This window comes from Leopardus geoffroyi, chromosome C1 (genome assembly GCF_018350155.1).
Source record: "Leopardus geoffroyi isolate Oge1 chromosome C1, O.geoffroyi_Oge1_pat1.0, whole genome shotgun sequence".
Lineage (NCBI taxonomy): Eukaryota > Metazoa > Chordata > Mammalia > Carnivora > Felidae > Leopardus > Leopardus geoffroyi.
The window spans coordinates 76,871,038-76,879,050 of record NC_059328.1 but is presented as its reverse complement, the minus strand read 5'-3'; the positions used below and the strand labels follow the sequence as shown (position 1 = coordinate 76,879,050).

General features: G+C 40.0%; 1 pseudogene; it reads right to left on the bottom strand.

The window, feature by feature from the left end:
- Positions 1–6,451: 6,451 nt before the first annotated feature.
- LOC123600023 lies at positions 6,452–7,122 on the bottom strand (annotated as a pseudogene).
- Positions 7,123–8,013: the final 891 nt, after the last annotated feature.

The window sequence follows — 8,013 nt, the reverse complement described above, 5'->3', positions numbered from 1 at the left end:
TGTAAACATAAATAAAGTTTATATTAATCTTTAACAGTAAAGTTTTTGAGATGATACCAGTTCATATTATGGGTATTTATTCATTTTATCTTTTATGACCATTACCACGTATGGTACATTTTTGTTTATGTGTGCTTCCATTTTCCACCAGTGTATAACTTAATTCTTGTTAAAAATTTTTTTTAATGTTTATTTATTTTTGGGAGAGAGACAGAGTGTGAGCAGGGGACGGGCAGAGAGAGAGGGAGACACAGAATCTGAAGCAGGCTCCAGGCTCTGAGCTGTCAGCCCAGAGCCTGACGCGGGGCTCGAACTCATGAACCGCGAGATCATGACCTGAGCTGAAGTTGGATGCTCAACAGACTGAGCCACCCAGGCACCCCGGTGTATAGATTAATTCTATGACTAATGAAGTGATTTGGTGAGAAGAGCTCAAACTAACATGGTTAAATATTGGTGTCCCAGCCCGGAAACATCAGGAAGACTATCACAGAGAGGGTGCATGCGTGTTCTGGTCACTATTTTGCATCTGAGTATTACTACTCAACCATCAAATATTAATAAATGCCTGTGGTGCCCAATAATTTATAAGGTATTGCAGGGAATGAGAAGAATATGATGTTTGGTTTCAGACATCCAGAAGTTGATAATTTAGTAGGTAAATGGAAGTTACCAACAAAAACAATTAGCAAACTATTTAATTGCAGAGGTTGTATGATATTGCAGAGCTGTGGGTATTTGAATGCCCATATTGAGTTTAAGTATGCTTCTAGAAAAAATGGAAGTGTAGCCTTTCTTAACCTGGTAGCTAGCATAAAGTGGGTGGGGTTATTTGCCTCAGAAAATTATAAGAGAATTCAAAGGTATCTTAAAAATTATTTTTATTTTTAAAAAATGTTTGTTTATTTTGAGAGAGAGGGAGGAAGAGAGAGAATCACAGAGCCTGACGTGGGTCTTGATCTCATGAACCATGAGATCATGACCTGAGTCAAAATCAAGAGTCGGATGCTTAACTGACTGAGCTACCCAGGCACCCTTGAACAATTTTTATAAGAAAAAAAAATTCATTTAATTCTTGGGAATCAAAGCAGACAATGGAGACTCAGGATTCAGAGATACTGAACAATCTCAAAGACTAGTGGGATGTTCTTGGAACAGGGTGCATTGTAGAAAAGTATTCAGTTTTTGCCATTACATATACTTTTTTTAATGGAGAGAACTTGAAGAGGAGCAAAATAATGTATATTCATAAGTTCCTAATTGAGTTGCTGTAGGATTAAATGAGATAAGGCATATCAAGTGCCTGATACATACTAGGTTTTCAAGAAATATGAGTTGTTTTTAAAATAAAGCTGTCAGTAAAGGTTGAGTGTTTTCTCAGGTCCTGGGAATAGAGAGTGAGTGGGAAGTGATGGTGCATGGTTTTGCTCTCTCAGTTCTCAGGGGCTCCAATGGGCATGTATTTGTTGGATGTGACGCCCTGAGTTATCCGGTCCCAGGTGCGATCCTTACAGTCTTAGCACTGCTCTCTAATGTCTGCTCCCCTTCCCATCACCACAGGAAATAGACCCAATTTCCAGGACCCAGTGGATTCTTCTCTATACCATTTGACATTTTTGCCCTTCGTTTGGATCTTGTAAAAAAAACTCCCTCTTTTCTTGGTTTCTGTGACCATCACCATCTCTTATTTTTTCCACTTTCCTCTCAGTTTCTTTGATGAGTTCTCTTTCTCCACGAGCATGCACATCCCTCACTTTCCCTGCCCCAAACCTGAGTCCTCTTCTCACCCTCCTTTTCCTTTTACTATAGAAGCCTCCCTAGGAGATTCTCATCCCCTGAGAACTGACATCAGTTCTCATGGAATGCCTGACAGTTGTCCATGTCCAGCTCCAGCCTCTCACTGGGCTCTAAAAAGGCATTTCTGGTTTTTTTTTTTTTCCCTTGTGTCCTCTGCAGTTGTCTTAAATTCACTGTGTCCATACAGAATTTATTTTCCACGGCAAAAGCATTCCTACGCCTGTATTGTGTATTTAAGTTAATGGTATTCCTATCACAGGGCATTCAAATGTACCTGTGGCTGGGACTGAGGGGTTTCCCAGGACACAACACTTTCATGGCTAAAACTGCCAAAGCCCTGGGCCATCCAGGACTAACCAGACATATCTGAGTTTTCCTCTACTTTTCCTTTCCCTCATCTCCTACTTCAAAGTGGTTGCCAAGCTCTGAGTATCCTCTCTCAGGACTCTCTCGAAACCTACCCTTCTATTTTATTTTCAATATGACTGCCTGCATTCAGGCCTTTATTATTTCATATCCGGGATATTGTCATAGGATTCCACCTGGTGTTCTTGACTATAGTCTCACTCATGCACTGACAGAGTTGTCTGCATACATACAGATCTCATCATCAGGGCACTATTAAGCAATAAGCCAAAACATTAGGAAGTGATAAATCCATGGAGGAAATTGAGTTCTGCCATAGATTAGAGGGTTTTGGCTCTTCAACCTGACCACAAGAACCCTGTGACTCTGAAAGGAACGGATTGTAACCTCAGTATAATAAATCTCTGTTAGAGATCAACACAATTTTCTCCTCAGCATCTGGATCAATTTTTCCCCTCTGCCTGGACAGCAGTGCTTGCTTTTTAAAAATTGCTATGGGAACATCAACTTGCATTATAGCTGAATCAAAATGAAACAAAAAAAAATCTGCGATTATCTATGTACAAAGAACTAGGTACTAGTGATAGAGAAAAGAGATAAGAAAGAGAAAATATACATTAAAAATTTTTAATACTTATTTTTGAGCAGGAGGAAGGGGAGAGAGAGAGGGAGACCCAGAATCTGAAGCAGTCTCCAGACTCTGAGCTGTCAGCACAGAGCCCGATGCGGGGCTTAAACCCACAAACCACAAGATCATGGCCTGAACCGGTCAGATGCTTAACCGACTGAGCCACCTAGGCGCCCTGAAAAAATATACATTGTAACCAAGAAACAAATTAGAAATTTTGCCTCTCTAGAATATTATCTTAAACACACCAAAAGCAGCCCACCTACCCACACCCTACTCTGGGACCTGTCTGCTTCAACTACAGTCTTACTAGTGGCGACATCATATATTGCTTACTAATAATATGCTCCTTCATTGTGTCAAGTACATACACTTGGAGTGTGTGGTGGTTTTAAAATGTATCCATAAAGTCTTTGTTACTGTACTCTTTAAGATGTGAGCTCAATTCTCTTCCTCTTGAGTGTGAGTTGGACTTAGTGACTTGCTTCTAATGACTAGAATATCAGAATATTAGTGTCTTCTGAGACTAAATCATAAAAAGCATTGTGACTTCTTTCTTGATTTCTCTTGGATCACTCACTCTTGGGGAAGCTGGCTTGCATGTTATGATGTGCTCCTTGGGGAGGGGTAGGCGCTGAGGCTTCTTGACCACAGCCAGTGCTAACTTGCCAGGCATGTGAATGAATCATCAGTGTGGAAACAGATCGGCCAGCCCCAGTGAAGCCTTCAGGTGACTGTAGCCTTAGCCAACCTCTAGACTGCAACCTCATGACTGACTCTGAACCAGAACCAGCCAGCTAAGCTGCCCCCAGATTCCTGACCCATGAAACTGTGTGAGATAATAGGTTTTTATTATTGTGAGTCATTATGTTTTGAGGTAATTTACTACGTAGCAATAGTTAACCAATACAGAGTAGTTTTGTTGGATCCTTTCTTTCCTACTTCTTTCCTTTCAACACCCGTTCCAAAGATTCAGACCTTCAGATCATAATACATTTTTGCTGATTCTTCTGCAAAGAAGCTGTATTCTTTTCTCCTCACTTATTATATTTCCTGCTCTGTTATATTCCTTCATCTCTGACATCTTGACTTCCTATGCATGCATTTTGAGGGTCTTCCCATCCTCTACTTGTACAGAGACCACTCTCTATAGGTCTCTTGCATTTTTGAATATCTTGTGAGCAGAAAGACCAACTGCCTTTTTGTTCTGGATGATCTTTTCAAGTATGCAGGTTTCCTTACTGTCCAGTATAATAAAATGATACCTTCTATTGGAGCAAAGATCAGACAGACTTGCTTGCTGCTCATTATAGAAGATTTGGGTTTCCTCAGTTCAGTATTCCTCAGCTGTGATGCAAACCTACTGTATGTGCGGGATCCACCAGCCCTTCTGTATCACCCCTGTGGCATTTGGGGAGTAGGGGTAACCAAAACAAAACTGATGTGCAGGTGGCTGGTTGTGCCATGAAAAGGTAGGACCTTTGTCTCTGATGCAGGAGCTCATGACTTCTGCAGGCTCACTTGTAGGCTTGCAAGTAAATTAAAAGCTCAGACTCTTCATAGTTCTTGACAGTTTTAACCCATTCTCCGCAATTCCCCCTGAAGCTGTAATCATGCCCCTTTTCAGGTCTCTTATTCATTCGCCAAATGAAAACTATCTGTGCTAAATCTCTAACTGCTTCCCATTTTGATTGCATTTTGTTTTGTTTTGTTTTGAATACATCTTAGTAGATGCTTCAGGAAAATCTCAAGCACACTCTTCTCATTTCTGCCTTGGAACTCTAGAAGGTGACAATATTTTTTGTCTGTTTTATCTTCCTCTTCCTCTTCTCTGTGGAACCATGACACCTATTACTTATAAGAAATGTGTGAAACTTCCCTCCTCTGGGAAATAGTTTCCCATTGTTCTTTTTTCTGATTCTGGTCGTCATCTGAATCTCTTCCATCCTTGCTTTCTTCTACTTCCCTCAAGTACTTAACTCTTACATGTTACACAGCTGTAGTTAATGGGAGACATCAGCTTATGGTTTTTAAAAATCATCTGTTACCCCACACAGATGTCTTTTCTCCTGTATAGGGTAAGAAAGTCCTTGAAATCAAGAGACTTGGAGTTTGTTTTCTTAATAAAGACATGCAGATCTGGATAGAGTATGCTTTACATTGTGGTCACTTACCCAGTGCTGACAGACCTACGATGTCTGGTTTCCTTGGATAGTCTGAATCTCATCTGGTGACATTGCCTTGTTTTTCCGACATAGGATTAGAAACAAGCACTGATAGAGCTCCAGTACCAAGAAGCAGATGGCAACCCTTGAAACTGCCTCTGGCTGACTACCACAAGGCCATTCCTCTTTTTTAGCTCAAGACTTTCTTACCAGTCTTAGCCTTTATCCAAGACTTCTTACTCTTTCCCTCAGGCTCCTGTAGTGTAAGTCGTCCTCTGGAAAAAAATACCACCAAAGCTCTACAATCTTTCGTCCATTGAATAACTCTTGAGTCCTCTTTCTTATGCCCTTTAATGCTCTCTCTCTAAGATAAGATTGGGCTCCCTGGTTTCATATTCTATTCTCTGTGGGAAAGCATTAAAAATAACTAAACAAAAGATTTTACTCTAAGGAGAATTTCTTTTTGGTCTCTTCTTTTCTTTTTGATGTTTAATCTATTCTGCAAACACAGAATTTTGCTTACTCTGTCCTTCACTTCATATATCTGTACTCCTGGAAGTTCAGTCCTTGTGGGCAGTTTTGTTTTTTGGGTTTTTTTTTTTTTTTTGGAACATATATATATGGCTTTTAGAGATCCTTTCCCTTCTCCACACCCACTCTGCTGGCTGGCAGGCTTGTGAACTTGAAGCCACATGTGTGTATGTGTGTGTGTGCTCGTGTGCATGCGTGTGCACACATTAGAAAGAGAGAAAGATTTCTTACTAAGCAGGCTCTTTCCAATGTCCTCAGCTAGTTTTGGAATCTGTGAGTAGGGTGAGGAGGCAGAAGGTGAATTTATCGCCTGATGATTCATAGGGCCAACAGCTTTTTCACTTCCGTAAAGTTACAAGAGAGCAGTTTTCCCTACCAGTTTTTTGATTTGCCATCCTGTAATTTGAACATTTCCAAGGACTAATATGTAAAGTAGTGAAAGGGTGAAATTATGGCTCATTTTCATGTTGTGGCCATGGAATGTGAGGATTCATAACTAAAGACATTTTATTGATAACATGAAATAATATAAGAAGAGTGCAATATAAACTTTTTAATTGTCATATAATCTTTTATTATGTATGAAATTTTCTTCAACATAAGTTACAACTTGATTAAATGTGATAGACATTTTAAAATCTATTTAAAGTAAAAAAATTCTCTGTGTACAATATCTTTTGTCTACAGTATAGCAAATATGATACCTTTCATTTCAGGATTTCTGTTTAACATAAGCAAAACCAAATAACCAAAAAATACAAACCAAAGCTACTGTGAATACCAGTATTGAACAAAGCATCAAAAAGACAAACATAGGATCATTTTTTTTTTTGTTGTTCAGAAATGCAGAATTAATACTAAAGTTAGTGCATCCCCACCTGACTCCCGGGGGAAAAAAAACACCCAAGGAAATAATCACCCACCTCCAGGGGTAAACTTTGCTTTTCAGGGGCACAATCTGACTCTAGATTCTCTCTCGGCTCCTGTGGATAGCACAGCACAGGGTCATACTGAAGACTTCCAGATATTATCATCACAGCAATCCCAAAGCCCATGCACTGATGATGTGGGATTTGTTGTCAAAGACCTCTTTGATGGCCTCAGAGCAGTGCTTCATTGGGATGTTTGAGAGTAAATCCTTTTGGGGGCAGATGTCGGAGATAAATTGTTCCACTCCTCCAGCCAAACCACAGTAGTCCAATGCAGAGTGGACGGCTTTTAGCATCCCGCTGGGGCTTGTCCTTGGTTTTCAGCTTGGTGTAGGTATCCTTGTAAAACTCCTGGACTTAATCACCTCATCTTTGTGGGAATATCCCAGCTGGCTGCAGCTATTTCAATGGCAAATGTCACCAAGAGGAAGCCAAAGAATAATCCCAGCATGCACTGGGGCTCCTGCACAGCAGCCTAGCAGCCGAGAAACCCCACCAGCATCCTGAGGGCACCAGCTGCAATCAGAATATATACTCCAGTGTAGAAGCTGGAATGATTATTTCCAGCTCCAAGATGCTCTTGGCCTCAAAGTTGATTCAGAGCTAAGTCCAATGGCAAGGAATACAATCCTGGCAAGCCAGAAAAATGAAGTTAAATCCAAAAATCAGGGAATTTGATGCACTTGGTGCCTTTTTTGACCAGCATGGTAAAGGCTGGACAGGCTGGCCTACTGGTGTGGCCCAAGGGGTGTACATTGCCAGGACCCGAGGTGTCAGTGGCAGCCTAAACCTCTTTTTGATACTGTCTTTCTTGCAAATTGCTATTAAAAACCTAATGAAAGGAAATTCTGTTAGAAAAGTCTATCATTTTGGTCTTGTAAGAATAGAATATTTGTTTTTATTGCAGAGTTATTTTTCTCTCTAGACTTTAAAAATATTTTTTACAAGCGACTTTCAGAAAAAATTAGCTAAGTACATGTAGACAATTTCACTCGACATCTCAATATTTAAAGGTTTCACCCCACCCTTGGTCCAGATTATTAACTACATTGCATACTGTGGATTTTTGAGAAGTTACTATGTGACTGGCAGAAATAATTGGCTTAAATTACTGTGATATGTATCACAATGTCTGCTGGAGACATACATATGTTTTTCAAAATTGTAAACTATTTCAAACATACAAAAAGTAAAATAATATAATAGATACCCAGGTTAAGCTTATAAACTTTTTCCTATTCATGTCTCAGATTCCATCCTCTCCTCTGCCTCTCTAGAGGTAAACTTAATTTTGCTATATCACAGGTGGGATTCCCCAGGAAGCAGGCTCTGAGACTCTGGTATTTATATCTGGAGGTTTGTGGTGGGGTGTTTTCAGGAGACACACCTGTGAAGGGTGAGGAAAGCAGAATTGGATAAAGCTTTTAGCATTTTAATTATATGTCTTGGCGTGGTTTTCTTTAAATGTATCCTCTTTGGTTTACTGAGATTCTTGGATCTGTAAATGTATGTCTTTCACCAAATTTGGGGCATCTTCAGCCATTATTTATATATTTGTCGGTACCATTTTCTTTTCCCTCCTTCTGGGACTCCAGGA